This window comes from Ochlerotatus camptorhynchus, unplaced genomic scaffold (assembly GCF_037179485.1).
Source record: "Ochlerotatus camptorhynchus isolate MF236.1 unplaced genomic scaffold, CSIRO-AGI_Acam_v1.1 ptg000892l, whole genome shotgun sequence".
NCBI classification, from domain to species: domain Eukaryota; kingdom Metazoa; phylum Arthropoda; class Insecta; order Diptera; family Culicidae; genus Ochlerotatus; species Ochlerotatus camptorhynchus.
In genome coordinates this window covers 69,508-96,626 of record NW_027041345.1, presented here as the reverse complement: position 1 = coordinate 96,626, position 27,119 = coordinate 69,508, and the positions used below count along the sequence as shown (strand labels likewise).

The 27,119-nt window shown below is 40.2% G+C and overlaps 1 protein-coding gene across 1 annotated transcript in view; it reads right to left on the bottom strand.

Moving 5' to 3' along the window:
* LOC135715410 (inactivation-no-after-potential D protein-like) overlaps positions 1 to 27,119 on the bottom strand; it is a 126,358-nt gene that overhangs the window by 48,394 nt on the left and 50,845 nt on the right. The gene's annotated exons all lie outside the window — the stretch shown is intronic.

Below are 27,119 nucleotides of genomic sequence, written 5' to 3'. Positions count from 1 at the left end.
TCTCTCATTTCACATCCGTTGAACCATTCTGAACGGCCATCCCATTGTGGTTATATCAAATCATTGCTTATAATGCTATATCGTTTCCGGTACGATAATGGAGTGATGCTCGTTAAGAAAATATCCGTCGACACATCACGTGGAAAAAGGGCGGCCACACTCATTGGAGTATCCTTTTGTCGGACGCCTCGTTTTTTGACCAATTGTATGAACATGTGGCTGGCAAGAGATTCTGTACCATTCCGTGGAGGCGTATAGGTGAATTTACCTATCGATCCACCAAACCCGTTTTTGGCCCTTGATACAGTGACATGTTGAGGACTATCAGAGGTTATTTAGCTTGATGAAATCAAACAGTGAGGAACGCCCATTGCTATCGGACTTAGTTTCCGTGTTACAATTAGTGGTAGACAATTATCATACATCATACATATGTAATATTGGATGACCTTCACTGTAACAGCTGTTTGTCTTTATGATGTTAAAATACTTTATTAAAAAAAATTGCAATTTACACTGTGTCTAATGTATTCTCATACAAATTCAAGCTTTATTTTTATCGCATAATTTGATTAGTTATAGTAATAACTGAAAGGCAATATAATATTAATCAATTACCGCGTATGTTTTGGAATTACCCTGCCTTCAACCTCCTTGAGCAGATTCAGACGTTTCTCAAAAGCGTCCCAGATGGCACGCACGACTTTCATAGTCATTTCGTCCCATATTTGTTTCATTATGACTTTGAATTGGATCAAATTATATACCCTGTATTCGTTTACCTTCGGCAGTATTTATGACCACCTGATCCAAGAGATAATCCAAGAGATTTAGACCTGGTGAACTGGGAGACCAATTATCTTTGGCTCAATATTTGGTCAAATTATCTCTCCATCATCTTTTCCAATCGTTACTTATATACTTGGATTGACAAATATGTTCAAAAAATCCTTTTCATAACATATAACGTTAACTTTAACGTTTTTTTTTATATGAAAACTGATGTAATTTTCCGCTCTTGCATATTCCTCCAGAAAACCATAGGAGCGAGGTGGAAGCGCACAATCTGTCGTTTTGAATATTATTATACTGCTGCAGGGCAAACAAATTTTCGTAAGATAGGTCAAACTCTTTCTTCTTCTTCTTTCCTTTATTTAACGTCGGTCTCTGTTCCGAAATCTAGTGCCAATCACCGACGGACATCGATTGCCATCCATTGACGGCAATCGAATATGCAGGAAGGCAGCTTCCACAGTTGCGTAGGATATCGCACCCATTCAACACATTTGGGCTTTACTTCCCTTTCGAAGGAGGACGTGACCAGCAATGTATATGCCTCAGAAAAATCCCATCCACTTCGGCTGGGATTGAACCCAGACCATTGGGGTGAGAAAGCAGCCACGCTTACGACTACACTACCGGCTGTTAAACTCTTCCCCAGTCAGTTTTTTTAAGTGTTATTTACGCCGGAACAAATATCAAGTTTTTCTTTTGTCACACCCCCCCCCCCCCTTCAAAATTTTGGAACATCACCAAGGGGGAAATAAAATAAAACTTTCAGTGTATATTTATTTTTCGCTAATTCATTTGGATATAGATACTCGCTTTGCTAGATTTTATTATGTTTTTGATGTTGTTGTTGTATCACCTTGTTCTTTTAAAGAATTTTCACATAAATTTGTACTTGACCAGTACGCAATGACAGGTCCTTGAAATCGGATCAGCCGGTTTCAGTTGTTGAAAACGGATTTTATCGAACATCCTTCCTAATCTTGTTTGGCAACTCACGAGGTAAGCCACCTTCAATCTGATCGATCCCTCTTGTTCGTTGCGCACATCTTCGTCTTGTCCCAGTCAGATCACTACAAAGAACCATTTTCAGTGGGTCGTTATCCGACATTATTACGATGTGCCCAGCCCATCGTAGTCGCCAGATTTTTGCATTCGATCTACATTTCTTAACTTACAAACCTTCTGCAATGGTGTAGGTGGTGTACTACTATACATAAAAAATGGCATTGCCTTCAATATTATAACCAAGTCAAATAACCAGACAGGAGTAACCTGCACAGAATTTATTACTGTCGAAGTTATCGTACAAAATGAAAAACTTCTAATGACTGCATGCTACAACCCTCCTGAAATTGACTGCTCGGATACAATGGATAATTTACTGTCGTCTTATGGTTTTGCCTATAAAAATGTTTTCTTTATGGGTGATTTCAACACGAACTTGTTGACCAATCATTCAGGAAAGTCTGCAAGGCTTTGTAACCTGCTCACCACTCACTCTCTATATTCATTGGGTAACGAGCCAACAGAAGTGGAGCGTCGCAATCGGATTTAATTATTGCTAATGATTCATCAAAAGTGTTGAGATTTAACCAAATTGAAGTACCTGTATTATCCAACCATGACTTAATTTTTGCATCCCTTGATTTCAGTGTCATGCATACTTCAAAAAAATCGAATATCGTGACTACAATGCTATTCAAGTTGATTCATTGGTGGAGGCTTTTAACTCGGTTGATTGGAGCTCTTTTTATCACGTTGATGACTCCAACCTGCAGTTAGAATTTTTTAACAATGTTTTGACAGGTCTCCATAACACTTTCGTTCCAATCCGAACTACTATTAGTAAGAAAAAGGAAAATCCTTGGTTCAATTCTAGCATATGTAGGGCCATCGTTAATCGTGACTTATTATACAAACAATGGAAATTAAGTAACAACGTGGTTGATCATCATGAGTTTAAAAGAGCACGAAACCACGTAAATAAGATGATACGCACAGCAAAACAAAATTATTTTGCTTCTCGTCTTGATCCGAAGGTTTCTCCTAAGGAATTGTGGAAACATCTCAGGGCACTTGGATTCGGTCAAGCAAATGAACAATCATCGAACAGCTTTACGGCTGATGAAATAAACCGTAACTTTAGCAATTATTTTTCCGACAATAATATTCGAAGTTTTAGTTCCACGGGTTCAAACGGGTTTAACCACGATGTTTTCTATTTTGATAGAATAAACCAAGTAGATGTCATAAATGCCATGTACTCCATCAAATCAAATGCTCTTGGAGTCGACATGCTACCAATGAAATTCTTAAAGGCTATTTGTCCTCTATTAATTGAGCCTATAACACACTTATTTAACACTGTTGTAACTACAAGTGTATTTCCAGATGCTTGGAAGAAATCAAAAATTATACCAATTAAGAAAAAGGCTAATTTGAACACTTTAGAAAACTTGCGACCTATTAGCATCCTTTGCGCATTATCAAAAGTATTTGAAAAAATTGTTAAGATGAACATTTGCGATCACATCAATAGACACAATCTTCTGAATCAATTTCAGTCAGGTTGTCGTTCGAAACATAGTACTAAAACAGCTATGGTAAAAATAATTGATGATATAGGTCTAGTAGTAGACAAGGGTCGCCCGGTTGTTCTAATACTATTAGATTTTTCTAAAGCGTTTGATACTGTGTCGCATAGAATTTTATGTCAAAAACTCAGATCAAATTTTGGTTTTTCCGATCATTCCGCAAACTTGATTAATTCTTATTTAAGTATGCGAACACAGGCTGTATTTAATAATGGAGTTTTTTCTCAATTTATTTCCATAACATATGGGGTTCCCAGGGTTCTATTCTGGGGCCAATCTTATTCTCATTGTACATTAATGATCTTCCTGAAGTAATAAAGAATGCTTAGTGAAAGTGTAGAAAGTTTTCCGAAGTAAACCGAAAATGTTTTGAGCTTAAATTTTCCAAATGGTGACCAACCTTTTCTGAAGTGGTTCAAAACCTTCCTTAGGGAGTCCAAACTTTTCTGTTGATTGATTGAATTATATTGTTAGTTTGAGCTTTTCTGCAGTGATTTACCTAACTTTTAAGGTAGATTCCGCTCCCTTAGATCCCTTCCTCGTTCTTTTGAGATTCACATCCTTTGAAAATTAGGCTGAGATTTTAAAAAAATGGACCTTCGTGTGTTTATACCTGTCAGTGTTGGAAAAGTTCGCGATATTTCACGAAGTTCACCAAGGGAAAAGTTCACGAGTCATAGTGAGTTTTCGCGAACTTTTCCATCACTGATACCTGATGGTAGATTTTTTTTAAAGCAAGCACAATTGTTGAGAAAACTGGGTTTACGTCCACAAAAGTACGTATTTTTATAGAAATTTGGGTTTCTTGATCAGCCAAGTTAGATTTTGGCTCCGTCCTTTGAAAAACAGGCTTGGATGTTATGGAATAGACCTTTGTGAGTTCATACGTGATGGTAGATTTTTTTGAAGCCAGGTTGGATTTCAGTTTAATCTTTTGAAATTTGTGCTTGGATTTTATAGAATGGAACTTGCTGAATACCAGAAGGACGAACTTGGTTAATATTCACAAAAAAAAGGTTTTTTCATAGAAAATTAATTTTTCTGTTTTTGCGAACTGAATTTTGGCTTTTATCTTTGAAAAATAGGCTTGTTTTTTAATAGAAGTTTCTGAATCCATACGTGAGGGTTGAATTTCTTCAATTCACAAAAGTGGGGGCGACCCCGGCGTAGTGGTTAGCATCCATACCTCTCACGCCAAAGTCACGAGTTCAAATCTCACCCTCGGACAAGTCACGAATGACCCAAGAGCGTTAAAGTGACTATAATAAATAACAAAAAAAAAAAAAAATCTCAAAAGTACGTATTTTCATAAAAACTTTGATTTTCTGTTCTGCCAAGTTGAATTTCGGCTCCGATCTTTGAAAATAGACTTGAATTTTATAGAATGGACTTTGCTGAATCCATACGTGATGGTAAATTTTTTGAAGCATGCACAATTTTTTAGAAAACTGTGTTTGAATTCTCAAAAGTACGTTTTTTTTTATAGAAATTTGGGTTTCTTGTTCAGCCAAGTTGAATTTCGGCTCCTTCCTTTGAAAAATAGGAGTGGATTTTACCAAATTGCTCAGTCCATCCGTATTTTCATAGAAATTTGGTTTTTCGGTTCGGCTAAATTACATTTTGGCTCATAACTTTGAAAAATAGGCTTGTATTTTTTAGAATGGACCTTGCTGAATCCATACGTGAAGGTTAAACCGGGTTTGTAATTCCAAAAGGTTTTTTTTTGGTTTTCCTTTTCTGCTAAGTTGGATTTGGATACTGTCCTTTGAAAGTTATGCTTAGATTTTATAGAATTGACCTTGCTGAATTCATATGTGGTGGTTATTTTGTTAAGCACACCCAAAGCCAGGTGTAAATTGACAAAACTACGTATTTTTGTTAAAATTTGGTTTTATGGTCAGCCAAGATGGATTTAGGCTCCTTTCTTTGAATATTACGCTTGGATTTTGTTGAATAGACCTTCCTGAATCCATACAGTTAGATTTTTTGAAGCACGATCAATTGTAGAGAAAACTGAGTTATACTTGGATAAGGAGGAAGTATCGAAAACAGAACGTTTTTTTTTTTCATAAGAACTGTTATGGTTGTGGTATTCTGCTTGATGGTTTATTCGGAATTTATCAATACCCAAAAATCAATTGCTTTGATCCTATTCATCTACATTATTACCAATTTTCTTCCTTGAAAGGATACAAAAACTTATGCGCGAAATGTCTTGTTGATAACTCGAGTGTTACACATAATAAAGTCAACATTTGTTGCATTAGTGTCAAAAATCACGGCTTCAAAGAAGTATAAGGCTAAAGCGGAGGCTAAAAAAAATGTTAGCGTGTGAAATATACGGTTTAGATAGTGTATTCAACGACAAATTTAGTGCATTACTAATCGTTAAATTCTGAGGTTATGTTTATAAAACTTCGGCATAACTTCCCTGAACTTCGGCAGAACTTCCCTGAACTTCGGCAGAACTTCTCTGAACTTCGGCAGGACTTCGCTGAACTTCAGCAAGAGTTCCCTGAACTTTGACAGGGCTTCCCTGAACTACGACAGGACTTCCCTGAGGTTCACCAGGCCTTCTCTGAACTTCGGCATGAGTTTCCTGAACTTCATCAGGACTTCCCTGATTTCCAAGAATTGAAATGAAACGACTTCTCTGAACTTCAACAGCCCTTCCCTGAGCTTCGGCAGAACTTCTCTGAACTTCGGCAGAGCTTCTCTGAATTTCGGCAGGACTTCCCTGAACTTCAACAGAACTTCTCTGAATTTCCGCAGAACTTCCCTGAACTTCAGCAAGACTTCCCTGAACTTCGGTCAGGCCTCCCTGAACTTCGGAAGGACTTTCCTGAACTTCGGCAGGGCTTCCCTGAACTTCATCTGGACTTCACTGAAGTTCGACAGGCCTTCCCTGAACTACGGCCAGACTTTCTTGAGCATGAGTAGGACTACCCTGAACTTGGAATCTTGGAATTGAAGTTGTCATTTCAATAGTAGAATTATTATAATTATACAATAATATTGTGTTTACGAATATGTTCAAAATTTCAAAACTTCAATTTTTCTATTTTGCAATGCGTTGGTATTGCTGCATTTCGAATTTGGGTGTGGTTTGAACAGGTGTGGATTCAGTATCAACGGAAAACCATTAACTTTCACCTTAAGTAAAATAATGCCGGTGTTTTCGGCGCATTTATTTCTTAGTTCATAAGAAGTAAGTGTGCAAAAACACCAAGACGATACAAAGTAAAGTAAAAGTGCACTTTTATTAGTGATTCCGTACTTTGAGGAATCCAGTTTCAAATGCAAATTAAAGCGAGGGTGCATCCATTAAGTGCAACAAGGTATAAGGGGGGGGGGGGGAAGGGGTACGAATATGTGAAAAGCAATGAATTAGGTATAGGAAAAACTTGACGAGAGGGGGAGGAGTGGTTGATTTCCTCTAAAGTTCACGTGAGAGTCCCGTTAAAAATGAAGCCATATGTATCAATCGAACTGTCAAGCGCTGTGATAAATGAACAAAATAAATATAAATCACAATGCTGGAGTCGGACCACAACACCACTTGATCTGGTGTAAAGTCCAAAGCTTCACAAACTGGCTTCATTTGTCGTGCCAAAAGCAACGCCGCACATAACTCAAGTCGTGGAATAGTCATCTCAGTAGGATTTGCATCTGATTTTACACTTCTCTGCAGTTCTTTCATTGGAGCGATCCTCGATTTACCACACATAAGCTTCATATCAGCCGTTCTATCATCCATCAGACATCATCAATGTAGAACGACTTCTTTATTTCGGCACTGGCTTCTGGAAAATCGTCCTTTTCGTCGTCGGCTAGCTGGTTCAACGATCGTGTTGCCAGAAACGGTGCAGCAGCCGTCCCATAGGTAACCGTATTCAGCTCTATCTCTTTCAATGGTTCGGAACTTTTCTTTCGAAATAGAATTTTCTGATACTTCCTATGTGATCTATGTATCAGAACTTGTCTGTACATTTTAGGTACATCTGCTGTAAAGGTGTACTTGAATGTTCTAAACCGAAGTGTGATGCCGAAGAGACTGCTCTGGACAGTTGGTCCAACTTTCATAACGTCGTTGAGTGACAGACCTGATTCGCTCTTTGCGGAGGCATCAAAAACAACTCTCAATTTTGTTGAGGAGCTGTCCGGTTTCATCACACAGTGGTGAGGAAGAAAATAAGCGAAGTCCGTATCATCTCCGTCACTGCATTCAACCTCTACACAGTGCCCGAGTATTCCTCAATAAACTCCCTATACATTCGCTTCATCTCTGGATCCTTGTCTAATCTTCTTTCCAGGAGCTCAAAACGCCTTTCAGCTTGCTTTCGAGTCATCCCCAAATCACCGACGTTCTCTCGAAGAGGTAGCATAACAACATACCTTCCGTCATCTATACGACTATGCGTCTCCATGAAATGAACTTCGCAACCGTCGTCGTCATCTGAGTGCTACTCTTTAGACTTTCGTCGAGCTGATTTGTTGCATTGAACAATGCGCTTGCGGAAATTGATTGGCAATTTATGGAAACAGCCGCTAGCGTGAATGATGCTGTGGATTTTTTCAGTGCTGCACTGAAAGATACTATTTTCCGCATTGTCCGCTCTGGTGCCCTCCGAACGCTCTGGTGTCCTCAACGCTCTGGTGCCCTCCGAAAGTATTGTAACTCTCGCTCGCCGTACAACAAACGACTGTTCAATTTTGCGAGTCGTAGTTATTAAAATTACAATAGTTTTCTCTATAATCGACACGTGAGACGCACGGAAGCAAACCCTTCGCACGAATCCGAAAAGTTTTTGGTCATTTGTCAACTCCAAACGTAAAGAATCCGGGTTCCCTTGTTCCATGTTTCTCAGGAATGACTCTGCTAATAACCAAGGACCGCTACTGTTTTCGATATTTTTAAACGACGTCGCCTTTCTGATACCATCAGGATGCCGCGTTTTCTATGCAGACGATACGAAAATCTACAAAATTATTAAAAGTTTCTCGGACTGTTGTGACTTCCAGATTTTTTATATAATGCGTTTATTTTTCCAGGCTCATTTGCTGTCGCTTTGCGGAACCAATATTCATAGATTGGATTACAAAATTACTTAAAACTAACGTTAGTAAAGCGGGGCCCGATTACTCGCGGCAATCTCGAGGTTAGGGGTAACAAATTGTTACAAATGGATGACAGGGTAGGGATTGTAAACACAAGGTTTGGAGAGCAATGTGCTCTTGATCTCGAACTAAGCGACACTCTGATGAAAAAAATAAAGGGTTGTGTCCTAGACACGACCGCAGTATGACGTAAAACGACACAAAATTGATGTTTTTCATGCATTTTTTAATATTATATTTTATCTTAAAATTTTCAAGTATTTCAATGTTTCGGTTATGGTTCACCCAAAACAATTTTAACATTTTTCTTGACAAATATATTAATGTGAAATTCCACATGTTTTTCATTTGACCACACATAAACAGAATCCATTCAGAAGTACACATGAAATTTATACGCGAATGTGTGGTCACGCATGGTTTTTATATTTACATATATTAAGTATGTGGCCTACACATAGATATTGATTTGTTGATCACGTTGCAACAATTCATGTGTGGAACACATAAAAACTCCAGAACAAGATCCTTAGGATGATCCTAAACAGTCCAGGACCCGAAATTCTGAGGTTCACCGCCTGGCTGGCCTTGAGCCTCTCGAATAGCGACGAACGGTCTCCTTGGAAATGTTCAAAGGCACCTGTCTGAGATCAGATCTTCAGATCATACTTGATCTGGCAAGTTAGTTAAGTTAGACTCGTAGTTAGGTAGGTTATCAAATTTTTCAATTAAAACAAAACACCCCCCCAAGGGGTATTCTGTTAACTAGATGAAATACGCAAATACTAAGTTAGAATATCCAATGAACAAAGATGAAGAGCCAGATAGGCTAATCAATTGAAATGTTTTTTTTTTTTTTTTAACTCTTTATTTGTTCCAAATTCAAAATAAATTACATTTCATTTTTAACCTAGGTGCTCCAGTTACTACAGTAACTTACCAGCCTTAATTGTTATGATATATATCTAAGTGTTTTTACATTGTTCCTGTCTTGGCAATTCAGTATTTTAAACAGGTTTTTTAAACCTGCATGTCAGTATAACAATTGATAGCTTAAAACTAAATAACTAAAACTAAATCTTATCTAAGTATAAAGGGAATTAATTGTTGCAATTGAGGATTGTAACGATTTTTGCTTGAAATTATTAATTATTTTGTTGGACATTTGTGCTAAAGTCTCAACATTCGAAATTCTATGTACTTCGGTAGTACTGTACCAGGGAGGCAACTTCAAAATCATCTTCAGAATTTTGTTCTGAATCCTTTGAAGTGCTTTTTTCCTGCTAGTGCAGCAACTAGACCATATTGGCACAGCGTAAAGCATGGCCGGTCTAAAAACTTGTTTAAATATTAGAAGTTTATTCGTCAGGCAAAGTTTGGATTTCCTGTTTATAAGAGGATACAAACATTTTATATATTTGTTACATTTGGCTTGAATGCCCTCAATGTGATCTTTAAAAGTTAATTTTTGGTCAAGAACTAATCCAAGATATTTCACTTGGTTTGACCAGGAAATTGGAACTCCGTTCATAGTGACTATGTGACTACTACTAGGTTTCAAAAAGGAAGCCCTGGGCTTATGTGGAAATATTATAAGTTGAGTTTTGGAAGCGTTGGGAGAAATCTTCCATTTTTGTAAATAAGAAGAGAAAATATCTAAACTTTTCTGAAGTCTGCTGCAAATAACACGAAGACTTCTTCCTTTAGCGGAAATGCCTGTGTCATCAGCGAACAAAGATTTGTGGCAACCCTGAGGCAAATCAGGGAGGTCCGAAGTGAAAATGTTATACAATATAGGCCCAAGAATGCTACCCTGAGGAACTCCTGCTCTAACAGGTAGTCGATTAGATTTCGAATTTTGATAATTTACCTGCAGAGTTCTGTCAGTTAAATAATTTTGAACTAATTTCATAATGTAAAGTGGAAAATTAAACTTTTTCAATTTAGCAATCAAACCTTCATGCCAAACACTGTCGAATGCTTTTTCTATGTCTAGAAGAGCAACTCCAGTTGAGTGGCCTTCAGATTTGTTTGAACGAATTAAATTGGTAACTCTCAAGAGTTGATGAGTAGTTGAATGCCCATGGCGAAATCCAAACTGCTCATCTGCAAAAATTGAGTTCGTATTGATGTGAAGCATCATTCTATTCAAAATTATTTTTTCAAAAAGTTTACTTATTGAAGAAAGCAAACTTATTGGACGGTAGCTAGAAGCTTCAGCTGGGTTTTTATCCGGCTTCAAAATTGGAACAACTTTTGCATTTTTCCATTTATCAGGAAAGTATGCCAAATGGAAAGATCTGTTAAATAATTTTACCAAGAAAGACAAGGTACTCTCTGGGAGTTTTTTGATGAGGATATAGAAAATTCCATCATCACCTGGAGCTTTCATATTTTGAAATTTTTTAGTTATAGACCTTACTTCGTCCAAATCAGTCCCCCAGGAATCATCAAAAATATTTTCCCGAGAGAAAATATTCCGAAAATCCCGAGCAACCTGATTCTCAATAGGACTAGTAAGACCCAAACTGAAATTATGGGAACTCTCGAATTGCTTAGCAAGTTTCTGAGCTTTTTCCAAATTTGTGATCAAAATTTTACCACCTTCTTTAAGCGCTGGAATTGGCTTTTGAGGTTTTTTCAAAATTTTTGTGAGTTTCCAAAAGGGTTTGGAACTCGGGTCTAATTTAGAAACATTATTTTCAAAAGTTTTGTTCCTCAGGGCAGAGAATCGCTTTTTAATTTGTTTTTGCAAATCCCGCCAGATAACTTTCATGGCAGGATCGCGTGTTCTTTGATATTGTCTCCTACGGACATTTTTAAGACGGATCAAGAGCTGAAGATCATCGTCTATTATAATTGAATCGAATTTAACCTCGCATTTTGGTACTGAGGCAGCTCTTGCTTCAACTATAGAAGTAGTCAGAGATTCAAGAGCATAATTAATTTCATCTTTGGTTTGCAAAGGAATGTTTGGATCGAAGTTATATTCCATAAATGTTCGATATTGCTCCCAATCAGCCCTATGGTAATTGAAAGTAAAGCTGTTGGGATTAGAAATTATTTCTTGGGATATTTCAAAAGTTACTGGAAGGTGATCAGAACCGAAGTCAGCATGGGTAACCAATTGGCTACAAAGATGACATGAATCAGTTAAGGCCAAATCAATAGTTGAGGGATTTCTTGCAGAAGAAAAGCATGTTGGGCTGTTTGGATATTGAATAGTGTAATAACCTGCAGAACAATCATCAAACAGAATATTACCATTGGAATTGCTTTGAGCATTATTCCATGAGCGGTGTTTTGCATTAAAATCACCAATAATGAAGAATTTAGACCTATGACGGGTAAGTTTCTGAAGGTCACCCTTGAGAAAATTCTTTTGCTGGCCTACGCATTGGAATGGCAAATAGGCAGCTATAAACGTAAGTTGTCCAAATTTTGTTTCAACAGAAACTCCCAAAGTTTCAAAAACTTTGGTTTCAAATGAAGAAAGTATTTTGTGTTTGATTCGTCTATGAATAATGATGGCAACGCCACCACAGGGTCCATCAAGACGATCATTTCTATAAATCAAGTAATTTGCGTCCTTCTTAACCTTATGGTCAGGTTTAAGGAACGTTTCAGTTATAACGGCAATATGTACGTTATGAACTCTCAAAAAATTAAATAGCTCGTCTTCATTATCTTTAAGAGATCGAGCATTCCAATTTAAAATGTTTAATGCTTTAAAATCCATTACTGAATTTTAAAGTCATGACAATATTATTAGCAAATTTTATTCCAGTTTGAATAGCATCAAACATGGAGTTAGATTTAAGCATATCAGAAATCATGTCAATTAATGAATTCTGTAAAAATTCCATTTTAGGAGCAGTAATGCTTCCTAAGTCAAAATTGTCAAAATTTCCGTTAGAACGTTGGTTAGTATTTTGATTTCTACCCGCTGCAATAGCAGCATAGGTAGCTCCATTAACTCGCTGAACATTGTTAGCAGCGAGGGGAGTAGGCATAGATGAAACATTTGAAGCAGGGGTGATATTTGTACCTACGGGTACGAATGTAGAATTTGTTCCTCGCTGACCGTTGTTAACAGCAGAGGAATTTGTACCTGGTCGGAAACGTGGAGCGTTTCCTACCTGTCGGTTAGAACGAGATTGTAGGATCGCTTTGCGAGTCTTACATTCCCAAAAATTGGATTTGTGGTTTTCACCACAATTTGAACATTTAAATTTCTTAGGATCTTCCTTCACAGGACAGTCGTCCTTTGCGTGAGAGGAATCACCACAATTCATGCATTTAGCTGGCATGTAGCAATTTTTAGTTCCGTGACCCCATCCCTGGCACTTACGGCACTGAGTGAGGTTTTGGAAATTTCCTCCAGTCTTCCTGAAGTGTTCCCACTTCACTCGGACATGGAGCATAAGGCTAGCTTTTTCTAAGGCCTTAAGGTTGTTTAGTTCACTAGACTTGAAGTGAACTAAATAAAAATCATTAGAAATCCCGTTGCGCGAATCGCCAGGACGGGATTTCATTTTCATTTTGATTACTTGGAGTGGCACAACTCCAAGTAATTTTGCCAGTTCATCTTTGATCTGATCCAGGGATTCACCACTGGGCAGTCCTTTCATGACAACCTTGAACACACGTTCAGTTTTGGTGTCGTAAGTAAAAAATTTGTGCTTCTTCTCAGTAAGATACTTGAGAAGACATTTAAATCCGTCCAAGGTTTCAGCCAATACACGGCATTCACCCCGACGTCCAATTTGTAGTGAAAACTTAACTTTCACGAAATTCAAAAGTTCCATGCGAAGAGCATGGAAATCGGTAGTGGTTATCCCAATAGGGGGAATCTTTTCCTTCTTGGCATTTAGCCGGGAAAGTTTACTAGAATTTTTCTTGGATGATGGATCATTCTCATCATCCGTGAGCAAATCAAATTGATTACTCAAATTAATTTCATCAGAAGGGGGGTCAAGAGTTTGCCCCTTTCTTTTGCGTTTAGGCGCCATGGCGGCAGTAAATTTTTATCCAAATCGACTTCCAAGCAGATTACTATAAGAATCTGAAGGATCGACATCCCACATTATATATGAGGTTTAAAGATGTTTTCTTCATACTTCTTTGATTCAACATTTTCCAAAATAGTTTTCTTTTGCTTTAATCTTTATATGTTATTTGAACGTGCATCTTACTGTTTTAATACCACTATAAAACTTGTCGTATGCAAAATCAATCCAGATTGACGTAAACATTGACGGTGCCATTGAACCGGACTGTCATGCACATGCATTGATTGACAGTTTCTTATGAGGTATTCGGAAGTTTGTTATAAAGAAAGTTGAAAATACTTTTTTATGACATCTCATAAATTAATACAACTGAAAATGCGCAGGTTGTCTTATAAGGAGTTGAAAATACGTTTAAATAACATTCTGGCAATTAGATGTACGCTTTGCTATTAACAAAACGTCTTCATGATGGATCGAAGGCGTGTTGAACGAGAAAACAATTTTCATGCCATTGGCAAGAACATGATAGATACTTATAACAAACCTTTCATCAAGCGGTGTTGGTCTAGTTAGGTAGTAACAAGTCTACCCCGCCAAGGACCAGTGATCGAATCCCATGCTCAAGTTTTTTTTTATTGTTTTTTTTTTGTCGCTGGTTTTTATGATGTTTTCAAAACATGTTATAAGACCAGTATTTAGTTTTATAAGCTCCGCGTCTTGCGCTTTTTAGGTTATATAAATGTATTAAATGATGTATTTTAAAGTATTAGTGATTCTTTGCGTTAGTCCTTACAAAGTATTTTCATCTTCTTTATGACAAGCCGTGTTGCTTGGGTAGGGATCGTGAACACAAGGTTTGGAGAGCAATGTGCTCTTGATCTCGAACTAGGCGACACTCTGATGAAAAAGACAAACATGGGGGTACACCGATGGGCAGCTAACAACTTGGGAGAACACAAGATGACACTAGGTACTAAATCCTCAAATCTATCCGTTTTAAAAACACATACATTAAATTCAAATAGTCGAGGTCTCGGCTCGCCAAGACATCTCTAACGGGTATCGCGGGTTGTTTTCCTCGGGCCCTGAGGGATGTGGATAACTCAGATCTGGCAACACGGTGTAAGGTACATGACCAAACAACAAGCTCGATATCTTGATAACCACTGCCACACGCACATAATTTGCTGCCTGAGAGCCCAATTCGATAGAAATGCGAGTCTAACGAGCAGTGATTGGACATAAGCCTTGATATAACGCGGATAAAGTCGCGGCTCATGTCCAACCCTTTGAACAATGGTTTGTTCGACACCTTTGGGAGAATAGAATGTAACCATCTTCCCAATTCACCATCATTCCGTTTTTGTTGCCAACTGATGAGGACTTGCTGACGAGCAATGGAGAAAAATTCGTTGTAGACGATTTGTCGTTCAAAAATATCGCCTTCCATAGCGCTCACCTTAGCCAACGAGCCCGATTTCTCATTACCCGGAATTGAGCAATGAGATGGAACCCAAGCAAAGGTGATAGTATAGAAGCAGTTAGATAAAGCACTCAGTTTAGATCGTATTTCAGGCAGGAAATACGAGGAGTGCTTCATCGGCCTCATTGAACGAATAGCCTCCAATGAGCTAAGACTATCTGTATAAATGAAATAATGGTCAGAAGGTAGTGAGGCAATTTGCTTTATTGCGTAAAATATAGCTGCGAGTTCCGCAACGTATACGGAGCATTGTTGTTGCAGTTTATAGGTTATAGGCACTATGAAATTGATTAAATACACCAAACCCAGTGGAAGCATTTATGGTTGACCCATCTGTGAAAAAACTTTTATCGTTACTTACATGGTGGTACTTGATTGCAAAAATTGAGGGAACAACCATCGACCGATGGTGATCTGGTATTCCATGGATTTCTTGCATTATGGTCGGATCAAAATTTACAGAGGAGCTATAGAAGGCTTGAAAGCAATCACGATTGGAGATCAATGAAGAAGGACCAACCTCCAGCGTCATGTACTCATAGTACAAACTCATGAATCTTGTTTGAGGATTTCGGTCGAGCAGCTTTCTATTACCAATGGGTTCATTACTTCACAACGGATAAGAAACCGGAAGGGCAGTTCCGCGAAACGATCTGTCAGTGGGAGAACACCCGCGAGTACTTCGAGGCTCATCGTATGCGTCTAGTGCATACAGCCAAGCGCGATTCGGAGGCAACGGTATTGAACGCCGGTATTGTTTTCGCCGCGGATTGAAAGCAGAAGCTACCGTACTCTAGAACCGAAAGGATGGTTGTTCGAAACAACCTGATCAGATCTTCCGGGTGGGCTCCCCACCAAGTTCCGGTAATTGTACCAAGAAAATAATCCTCTCCTGGCATTTTTGTTTCAGATACGCAATATTTTTCCCCATGTGCATTTGGAATCGAACCAGACACCTAAATGCTTAAAAGAAATACTTTGAGTGATTGTTTTACCCATTATCTGAAGCTGTAACTGTGCAGGATGATGCTTCCTAGAAAAAACAACCAACTCAGTTTTCTCCGGAGAGAATTCGATACCCAACTTCATAGCCCAAGTAGACAAATTGTCTAAGGTATCTTGCAATGGTTCTTGCAGGTCCGGTGCACTTGGCCCTATAACGGACACAACGCCGTCATCTGCAAGCTGCCTTAGTGAGCAATTTTCATCAAGACAACCATCAATGTCTTTTACATAAAAGTTATAAAGAAGGGGGCTTAAACATGAGCCCTGGGGGAGACCCATGTAACTAATTCGTGAAGTTGTCGAATTTCCATTGCTCAAATAATTGTTCATAATTGGTGAAAGCCCACTATGGTGGAGTTTATCCGAAAGAACATCCATACAAATAGAATCAAAAGCCCCCTTAATATCCAAGAAAACTGAACCCATTTGCTGTTTTTGCGCATAGGCCAGTTGAATTTCAGTTGAAAGCAACGCAAGACAGTCGCTCGTTCCTTTGCTTCTCCGAAATCCAAATTGTGTATCTGGAGGTAAACCATTCGACTCGACCCATTTGTCTAGACGAAAAAGAATCATTTTCTCCAATAATTTCCGTATACAGGACAGCATCGCGATGGGACGGTACGAGTTATAATCCGACGCGGGTTTACCAGGTTTTCGAATGGCGATAACTCTTACTTGCCTCCAGTCATCCGGAACAATGTTGTGCTCCAGAAATTGATTGAATAAGTTCTACAAGCGTCTCTTCGAGACGTCTGAGAGATTTTTGAGCAAGTTAAACTTGATTCCATTCTGGAGCTTAGTTGTTACATGAGAGGGGAGCAAGTGAGAATTCCACAGTCGAAAACGGGGAATCTATTTCGTTACTACCCGACGGACGATCACGAACGTTGGTTTGATCCGACACCGAATCCGGGCAAACTTTCCGCACGAAGCTGAATATCCATCTGTCTGAGTACTCCTTGTCTTCGTTGACCGGTGATGACGCGTTTCGCATTCTCCTGCCGACATTCCAGAGTGTTCTCATGGAAGTCTCTCGCGACAAACCATCGACGAACCGACGCCAGTAACCGCGTTTTTTGGCTTTAATCAAGTCCTTAAAAGTTTTCTCGAGGTCGGTGTATCGCTCGAAATCCTCGACCTTACCGTGTTTACAGAAGCGTTTAAACGCGGAGGACACTCGCTGTTCGCGTCAGTGCAATCCTTATCCCACCAGGGAGTGAGAGGTCGTTTGCGAACGGAAAGACCCGGAATGCGTTTCGTCTGTGCTTGAAGAGCACAGTCAACGATAAGTCGCGATAAAAAGGAGTACTCATCCAGCGGAGGGAGTTTCTCATTCGATTCAATTCCACCGAGAACGGTGGCCGCAAATTTTTGCCAGTCGATGTTTTTCGTAAGGCCGTACGCGATGTCAACCGAGCGAGTGGAAGATGAATCATTATAGACGAGAGGCCTTACTAAGTTTTTGGGTGACGTTTGTTTTGGTGTTGCCGTTCTCGTGTTGCCGTTAAAGACAAACGGACTACTCTCACCAACCTGTGAGTCAGAGCCCTGATCATCATCTGGCAGGAGGTGGAATGTGTTGTTGCTTTTTGGGGTGGTTTGGGAAGATGAAGCGATCGTTTTCAAAATTTCTGCTAACGAGCGCTTAGAGCGAGCTAGCAAAGACCGCTTTAGTTTTTCTCCCTGCTGTTTGTACTTCGGGCAATCACTCAGAGCATGCGGAGCATCCTTACAGTAAACGCATTATGGGGTAGCATGACAAGGACCCACCGTATGCTTCTCCCCACATTGATCGCACCGCGGTTTGTTGGAACAAAAGTCCGCGGTGTGACCAAGTTGTTTGCATTTCAAGCAATTCATTACCTTTGGTACAATCAAGGGTACAGGTAGTCGAACCTTCACAATTGTGACGTGTAGTCAGGTAATGCCGATCCTGAAAAGGTCACACGAAACAAATCTGAGAGGGTATACTTTTTGTTTGTGTCTATGAGCGCCACTGACTGCAGTTGAATGTAGTCCAGTATCTTGACTTTCGAGAGAGCACGGTTTTTGAAAATGCCGAAAGATTCGACTTGTAGGAAATCCTCACAAGTCAGAGTCGATTCGGTGAACACTCCTTCAATTTCTACGTCACAACTGGGGACGTAGACTCGATATTCGATCGAAAAAAAAGCTCAAAGGCAACAATCCGGTTTGCCTGTTTCAGGTCATCAACGGTAACGCGCAGTTTGTTTGACGTCACCTTAAAGATATCGGATACGGCCGAAAAATGTTTTGTCGAAATCCGAGAAATATTCAAAGGTTTTTTTTTAGGCCGGAAAAAAAACAACCCACGGACCTTTAGAGCCGCTTGGGTAAGCTTTATGGCGGGGGGTTGCAGAAATTTTTAAGGGAATGGTTGGAGTAGGGGGAACAGGTGGACGAGGGGGCGATGATAGGGAAAGGGAGGGGGGGGCAGGGGTGAAGGAGGCTGTTGTTTAGACATCACCTTTGGTTTAGCTCCAGTCAGTGCTGTAAATTCTCAAAATCATTTGAACATTTTTGATGAAAATGGAAAAAGTAGCTATTCGCTATCAAAGGGAACCTGCTTCGAATGGGTGATATCAGTTGCTTAGTCATTTGACGAAGGCATGGATCATTCTCATTTGAGAAACGCTATATATCATTCAATTGAGTGTAACCTACTCATAAACGAAGCGGCGCCGGTGGTGTAGTGGTAAGCGTAATTACCTCTCACCCCAGCGTAATTACCTCTCAATCCCAGTCGGCGCCGCCGGGATGTTCTGAGACATAACATATCTGATCACGCCTTCCTTCGGAAGGGAAGTAAAGCCGTTGATCTCCGGTTCATGAGTTGATGGGTCGATAGATAGGGTCCAGGTGTGGGAGCTGCCTTCCTGGCGTCGGTAGCATTGGTGCTCAGCACGGAAAACAAGATCGACGGAAAACAAATCAAAGGATTTAGGTCATTCCTAGTTGAACACTCAGTCGGTTAACAACGTCCCGGTCTCAGTCGCGCGGCATCTAGTTTTTTTTCGGTGTTTTTTCCGCCCGAGCGGTTTTTTTACCCCCCATTGGGTGCCCCAAGTGACCAGTGTGCAACAGAGGAAGTGGAATTCCATGGGCCGAGCCCCTTGGAGTTGCCATCCAGCTTTAATTCACCCCGGTAATCCATCCGGTCGTCAAGCCATTTTTTCATCATCGTGCCGACCCACCAACACCAACCATCACCACCAGCAGCAGCAAACGAACCATCTAGCTGCAACGGCTGATAGGTTGTTTACAACCGGCATAAGTATTAGACAATACATTTTGCAAGTCCATTGCCTCCCTATTGTAGTTTAATTTTGCCTCGTGGCGCGTGACTCTGTCTCTCACCCCTGGTAGGGGAGTATGGGTCATAGTGAGACAACTTTTTGCAAGTAGATATTAGGTTTTTTTTTCGATTTTTTTTTTCTTTTTGATTTGTTTGTACGTCGGGCAAAAAATTTAATTACTAGTAATTAAAATTAATTAATTAGTGAAGGTTTTAATTTTTTTTTCCTTCTTAAGTGGTTGCGCACCGCTTTTGCGCAACACTTATGGCATCTTCCGATACCTACGTTACGCGAACCAGATACTATGAACCGTCTTCGAAAGGACCATGGGTTGTCTTTTTTCGGCCCAAAAATAAACCTTTGAAAACTCTCGACATAACGAGAGATTTGCTGCGTAAGTATCCGGGAATCTTGGTACACAAAGAAAGATTCAACAAACTGCGTGTAGAAGCACCGACTTATGATGTGGCAAATAAAATTGCTGAACACGAGCTTTTTAGTGTTGAGTATAACATCTACATCCCTTCTCGAGATGTGGAGATAGAAGGCGTGGTCTCCGACGCGAGTCTGACTGTCGAGGACTTGAAACATGCCTCGGGAACTTTTAACAACTCGACATTCGCTACCGCGGTAGTGAAGATACTGGATGTAAGGCAACTGCATTCAGCATCTTTGCTAGACGGTAAAATTTTTTATAAACATTCAGACTCGTTCCGGGTGACTTTCGCAGGTTCAGTTCTCCCAAACTTTGTTAAAATTGATGGTGCTTTTTTCCGGTGCGACTGTTTGTACAGAGGGTATATAATTGTACCAACTGCAAAAGGCTGGGACACTCAGCCAGCCATTGCGGCAACAAAACTCGTTGTGGCAAATGTGGTGAAAACCACAAAGAGGATTCTTACCACAAAGAATCAGTAAAATGCGCTTACTGTGGCGAGAATCCTCACCCCTTGCAGAAGTGCCCGATGTACAAACAGCACTCCGATAAAGTGCAGCGTTCAATCTCTGGACGCTCCAAGCAGACATATGCTCAAATGTTGAAGGCTGCATCAGCCGTCCAAGATGCAAACCAATTTTCGGTTTTGTCAGTTGAAGAATCGGACTCTGACTCATCCGATGAAGGTGATTCTACGGTGGTACACGCACCTTCAAAAATGGACGGTTCCTCAAAAAGAAAATGCTCCTCCCCGAAAGTGCGCCGTAAGAAAACTAAAGTCACCTCCAGACGATTGCCAAATTCCCAGGGTAATGGGGATGAAAAAACAAAACCGAAGACTCCTGTTGATCCAATCCCTGGATGCAGCAAGAATTTTCCGCCATTGCCCAACAAAGATAAAAAAAATAAAAAAGCTGCTCCTTAAACTTCTCAAAAGAAATCCAAGTCCGAACGAGGTTTGCTAGCTTTTTCAGACATTGTGGAATTCATATTAAACATGTTCAACATACAAGACCCTCTAAGAAGCTTAGTTTCTGCCTTGCTTCCAACGTTAGAATCACATCTTAAGCAATTGACTGTTTCATGGCCCCTCCTTGCATCAATCATATTTTTCGATGGATAATTCGTCGAACGAGGTTGAAGATATGATCACGGTGCTACAGTGGAACTGCCGTAGTCTAGTGCCTAAACTAGACTCGTTCAAATTTTTACTTCACAATTCTGATTGTGATATATTTGCTCTCTGTGAAACATGGCTTTCTTCCGATAAATAACTCAACTTCCACGATTTTAACATTATACGCCTGGATAGAGACGATTCTTATGGAGGAGTACTTTTAGGGATCAAAAAGTGCTACCCTTTCTACAAAATTTCCCTTCCTGCTCTATCCGGCGTCGAAATCGTTGCTTGCCAAATAAATGTGAAGAACAAAGATCTTTGCATAGCTTCAGTATACGTTCCACCAAGAACCTCCATTAGCCGTAGTCAACTCTGGAATCTAGTTTCGATTCTTCCATCCCCAGTATTAATTCTGGGTGATATGAACTCCCATGGTACTGGGTGGGGCGATCTATATGACGACAATAGAGCGGCTATTTTTTACGATTTATGTGACGATTTCAATTTGACTATTTTGAACACTGGTGAAGCGACACGTATAGCAAAACCTCCGGCTCGAGAAAGCCGACTCGACCTATCTTTGTGTTCAAGATCGCTATCATTGGATTGTCAGTGGAAGGTTATCAATGATCCCCATGGTAGCGATCATTTGCCAATCATCATTTCAATAAAGTGTGGCCCTCACTCTGCAGAACCATCTCGGGTTCCATTTGATCTTACAAGGAACATCGACTGGCAGAAATATGCAACGGCGGTGACAATCGGTGTCGAATCAATAGATGCGCTTCCACCATTGGAAGAATATCTATTCCTAGCCGATTTGATTTACAAAAGCTCACTGGAAGCACAAAAAAGAAAAGTTCCAAGTGCACCCTTTAAAAGGAGACCAGCTACACCTGGTTGGGACGAAGAATGCACAAAATTGTATGTAGAAAAATCTGATGCTTTCAAAGCTTTTCGTAGACACAAAACCTCCACTTACTTCGAGGAATATTCAAAGCTTGAGACAAAGCTGAAACAATTAATCAAAGCAAAAAAACGCGGTTATTGGCGCAATTTCGTCGAGGGACTCTCACGAGAAACCTCAATGAACACCTTGTGGAGGGTGGCTCGCAACATGCGTAACCGCTCATCTTTCAATGAGATGGAAGAATACTCCAACCGATGGATATTCGATTTCGCTAAAAAGGTCTGTCCGGACTCAGTTCCAGCACAAAATATTCTTCGAGAAGCGTCTCCTAGCGGCGGCTCTCTGGATAGACCATTCTCAATGCTGGATTTCGCTATGGCTCTTCTTTCATCGAACAACTCCTCACCGGGAAGCGATATGATTAAATTCAATCTTCTGAAAAATCTCCCAGATATCGCTAAAAGACGCTTGCTAGATTTATTCATTTCCTTGCTAGAAAACAACATTGTACCGCCTGAATGGAGACATGTCAAAGTAATAGCCATTAAAAAACCTGGCAAATCAGCGTCTGACCATAACTCATACCGTCCGATTGCTATGCTTTCGTGCATTAGGAAATTGTTGGAGAAAATGATCCTTCGGAGACTCGATCACTGGGTCGAATCAAATAAATTGCTATCAAATACACAGTTTGAGTTCCGCAAGAGCAAAGGAACAAACGATTGTCTAGCGCTACTTTCCACAAATATTCAACTGGCCTTTGCGCACAAGGAGCAATTGGCTTCAGTATTCTTGGACATTAAGGGGGCTTTTGATTCAGTTTCCATTGAAATTCTGTCAGACAATCTGCACAGATGTGGACTTTCTGGAATTTTAAATAATTTCTTGTACAATTTGTTGTAAGAAACGCAAATGAACTTTACTCTTGGAAAACTGACAACTTCCAGAATTAGTTACATGGGCCTGCCCCAAGGCTCATGTCTCAGCCCTCTTCTATATAACTTTTATGTCAAAGATATCGACAACTGTTTGGCAGAACAATGCACGCTAAGACAACTTGCAGATGACGGTGTGGTTTCCGGAAGAGGTCCACATGCCGTGGACTTGCAAGGACTATTGCAAAATTCCTTAGATAACTTGTCTTCTTGGGCTATGAATCTAGGGATCGAATTCTCGCCGCAGAAAACTGAACTGGTAGTGTTTACTCGAAAGCGGTACCCAGCCCAAATGCAGCTTAATCTTTTGGGCAGAAACATTACCCAATCATTGTCTTTCAAGTACCTTGGGGTCTGGTTTGATTCAAAGTGCACTTGGAATGCCCATATTACGTATTTGAAGCAAAAATGTCAGCAGAGGATCAACTTTCTCCGTTCAATTTGCGGCACATGGTGGGGTGCTCATCCGGGAGACCTCATAACGCTTTATAAAACAACAATTCTCTCTGTTCTAGAGTACGGCTCTTTCTGCTTTCTCTCGGCAAAAAAATGTCACCTAATAAAATTGGAACGAATTCAATATCGTTGTCTGCGTATTGCTCTAGGCTGTATGCACTCAACGCATAACATGAGTCTCGAGGTTCTGGCAGGAGTAACACCCCTCCAGAACCGTTTCTGGGAGCTCTCTCTCAGAATACTAATCAAATGCGGAGTGACAAACACACTTATAATTGCTAATTTTGAAGAAATTCTTGGGCTGAACACACAATCTCGATTTATGAGAATCTACCACCACTACATATCATGAGATATGTGTCTTCCTTGTTATACTCCAGACCGTGTTCACTTCACCAATCGCAGTTCCTCAATTGAATATGATCTGACCATGAAACAAGCAACTCATGGGATTCCCGATCAACTTCGACCTATTATTATTCCGCGTATTTTTACTGAAAAGTACCAACAAGTCAATTGCATGAAAAGATATTTTACAGACGGGTCCCGTCTCAATGGATCCACTGGCTTCGGTGTCTTCAATGAAAACTCTAGCGTCTTCCGCAAACTTCAGGAACCTTGTTCCGTTTTTGTTGCTGAGCTGGCAGCAATCAACTTCGGATTGGGGATGATTTCTAATATGCCCGCAGACCATTACTTCATCTTCACGGATAGTCTCAGTTCGATTGAGGCTATTTGGTCGATGAAACAAGGTAGGCACTCATCTTATTTCCTTTCAAAGGTAAGGGAGCAGATGTGTGTGCTGGTCGAAAGATCATATATGATTACCTTTGTATGGGTCCCCTCACATTGCTCAATCCCAGGCAATGAGAAGGCGGACTCTCTCGCAAAGGTGGGTGCGCAGGAAGGCGAATTTTATGACAGGCAAATTTCGCACGATGAATTTTACCATTTAGTGCGTCAGAGTACCCTTTCGAGTTGGCAAACCGATTGGGACACTGGAAATCTTGGACGGTGGTTACATTCAATTATTCCTAATGTTTCTTCGAGAGCGTGGTTTAAAGGCTTGGGCTTAAGTCGTGACTTCATTCGCGTGATGAGTAGACTTATGTCCAACCACTACTCGCTAGATGCTCATCTCAATAGAATAAACCTCGTGGACAGCAACATCTGTCGGTGTGGAAACGGTTACGATGACATCGAACACGCAGTTTGGCAATGTACGGATAATGACGCTGCCAGAGAGCGACTTTTGAATACCCTCGAGGCCCAAGGAAGACAACCCTATGTTCCTATCAGAGACGTGTTGGCAACCCGTGATCTCTGCTATATGCAGTCCGTTTATGTCTTTCTTCAAATGTCTAGTATAAGAATTTAATTCCTTTTGTCTTTTGTCTCTCTTTATTAGTTTTTGTTTGTCTTGTCCCCGTCTCGATGAGTCTCATCGTCGCCCACTGGTCACCCACCATAGCCGGTCAAACTCCGGACGAAGCTAGAACAGCACTACCGTTCATACTGGCGACAACGCTCTGATGAAACAACGAAACCCTACCCCAAGCTCCTCCCCTGATCCTATCCTTCCAAAATGTACCCTTCTAACCTCGAGTAAGCCGCGAGTAATCGGCCCAACTCCTACTAGACATAGAATTAAGTGAATTTTGTTACACACAGTGAACAATGAATTATCGGCTCCGTAAAGCTAACGCGATTGAGCCTTCCAAATAAACGAACCAGATAAAAAAAAAATCAAAGGAAAAAAAAATACTGGAAATGATAGTGAGTGACTCAATTGACAGTGACAATGAGCTTCGAATGAGAAAGGGGCTCTTCAAATTATGGTTATGTGAGAATTCGTTTACACAGAATTGATTGAATGGTTGTAATGATTCATCTTCAATCGAATGATATGTAAATTTACAGCACTGGCACCCAGTGCTCGTTTTTGGGGTCCGAATACCCTGAGGTATCCATTTTCTCTTCAGTTTGAAGCAGATTTTCGAATGATGGAGATTTAACAGACTCATCATCGGAGATATTTGCTAGCGAAATACCCCCGCCATCATTGGTTTCATCCATTGCGGGGTCTTAAGTACCTCCGCAACAGATTTCGACATAAAAAAGGAAAATATATATATAGGGGAAATGTAGGTAATGTCGGCCTACATGTCCCTAATTTGGGCCCATACATAAATTCAGCAATCGACTAAATTTGCAATAGCGACCAAAAATATCCATTAGTACCGTCCTTATGACGCGTTCATCTAGATAAAATTGATAAATAGCAGACTTTTAGCGATGGGCCCAAATTAGGGACATGTAGGCCGACTTTACCTACATTTCCCCTATATATAATATATAATATATTATATATGCGTAAAGAAAAAATAATAATAAAAATGAATAAAAAATATATATATGAAAAAAAAAGCTTATCCAAAAAATATAACGGTAAAAATAATACTTAATCCAACAAAGCAAAAACAAACCTTTAAAATGGAAAAAAAAAATATGCCAGGACAGTTAATCAACACTCTAGGGAGATTAATCAAGTTGCAAAAGAAAAAGAAAAAAATGAAAACTTTCTCAGGAAAAAAAAACAAAAAGGTGTCAGAAAATTTAATCGACACTGGATGGAGATTAATCAGGTTGCGGAGAACGGAAGATACCCGTTTTTTACTTAACTCTCCACATAAGCGCACGGAGTGTGGCTGATGACGATGATCTATCCTGATGTGAGGATGATGGTGATGATCGTTCTATTGTTGCCCTCGAGTGTTTGCAACAAAACACCGGCTGGCTTGCCAGGTGGTGAACTCGATGACCTCGATTTTGCCGTTTCGTGATGCGATGAAACTTATTGGTTAGAGATGTACAGCTCATCTGCCGGACTCGGCCGGAAATGACTGCTTCCTTTCTCGAACGATTGAGCGACAATTGCAATTCCGCGATGCTCACTACACTGTTGTATACTACAACACCACGTATGAAAGTGGATTGAAAAAAAACCTCAATAGGGGAAAAAAAAAACTAGTACCGATTACGGAGTGCAAGCAATACTGGACCGAAACAGTTGAGCGTTCGATGTGGAATGGATCTCCAGAATATGTTAGGTATTTTTGCTGACTGGTGCTCAAGAAATTTGATGAGTCTAAGCATCGAAAATTATAACATTATTTTCTATCACCGAAAAATCGAACCAATCATGTTTGACTATGTTCTCTACGGACGCTGTTTTGCTCGTGTAGAGCACATAACGGATCTCGGCGTTACCTTGGACTGCAGACTCACTTTCAGAATCCACTACAATGACATCATCTCCAGAGCTAATCAAAAATTGAGCTTTTATTTTCAAAATTGCCGACGAGTTCCGTGACCCGCTATGCCTCAGGTCACTCTACTGCTCGCTTGTGCGATCCTTATTGGAGTCAAGTTTAGCTCGATCACTAGAATTGAATCCGTTCAACGCAAGTTTGTGAGATATGCTCTTCGTTTCCTCAACTGGTGTGACCCTACAAACTTGCCACCGTACGAGGAGCGTTGCCGTCTCCTGGGAATTGAACCATTAGAGGTGAGATGGACGGTCGCTCAAGCTATGTTCACTGGAAAGCTGCTTACGGGTGACATTGACTGTCAAACACTGCTGGCTCAGCTAAATATGTATGCCCCTGAGAGACCTCTTCGTCAACGCGACTTTCTGTTATTGGAAAATCGGTGCCGAAATTATACACAACACGAGCCAATTCGAGCAAGCAGCCGGCAATTCAACAACTTCTTTTATATGTTCGACTTCAATGTATCAGCTGACGTGTTTCGTCATCGGTTACTTGGCCTTTTCCGTACCGTTGACCGTAACGAGTAGACGAAATACGCGTATCTTTCAAAAGATAAGCAATTATAACGGAATTTAAAGGAAATAAACCAACCCACTCAAAGCACTTCAT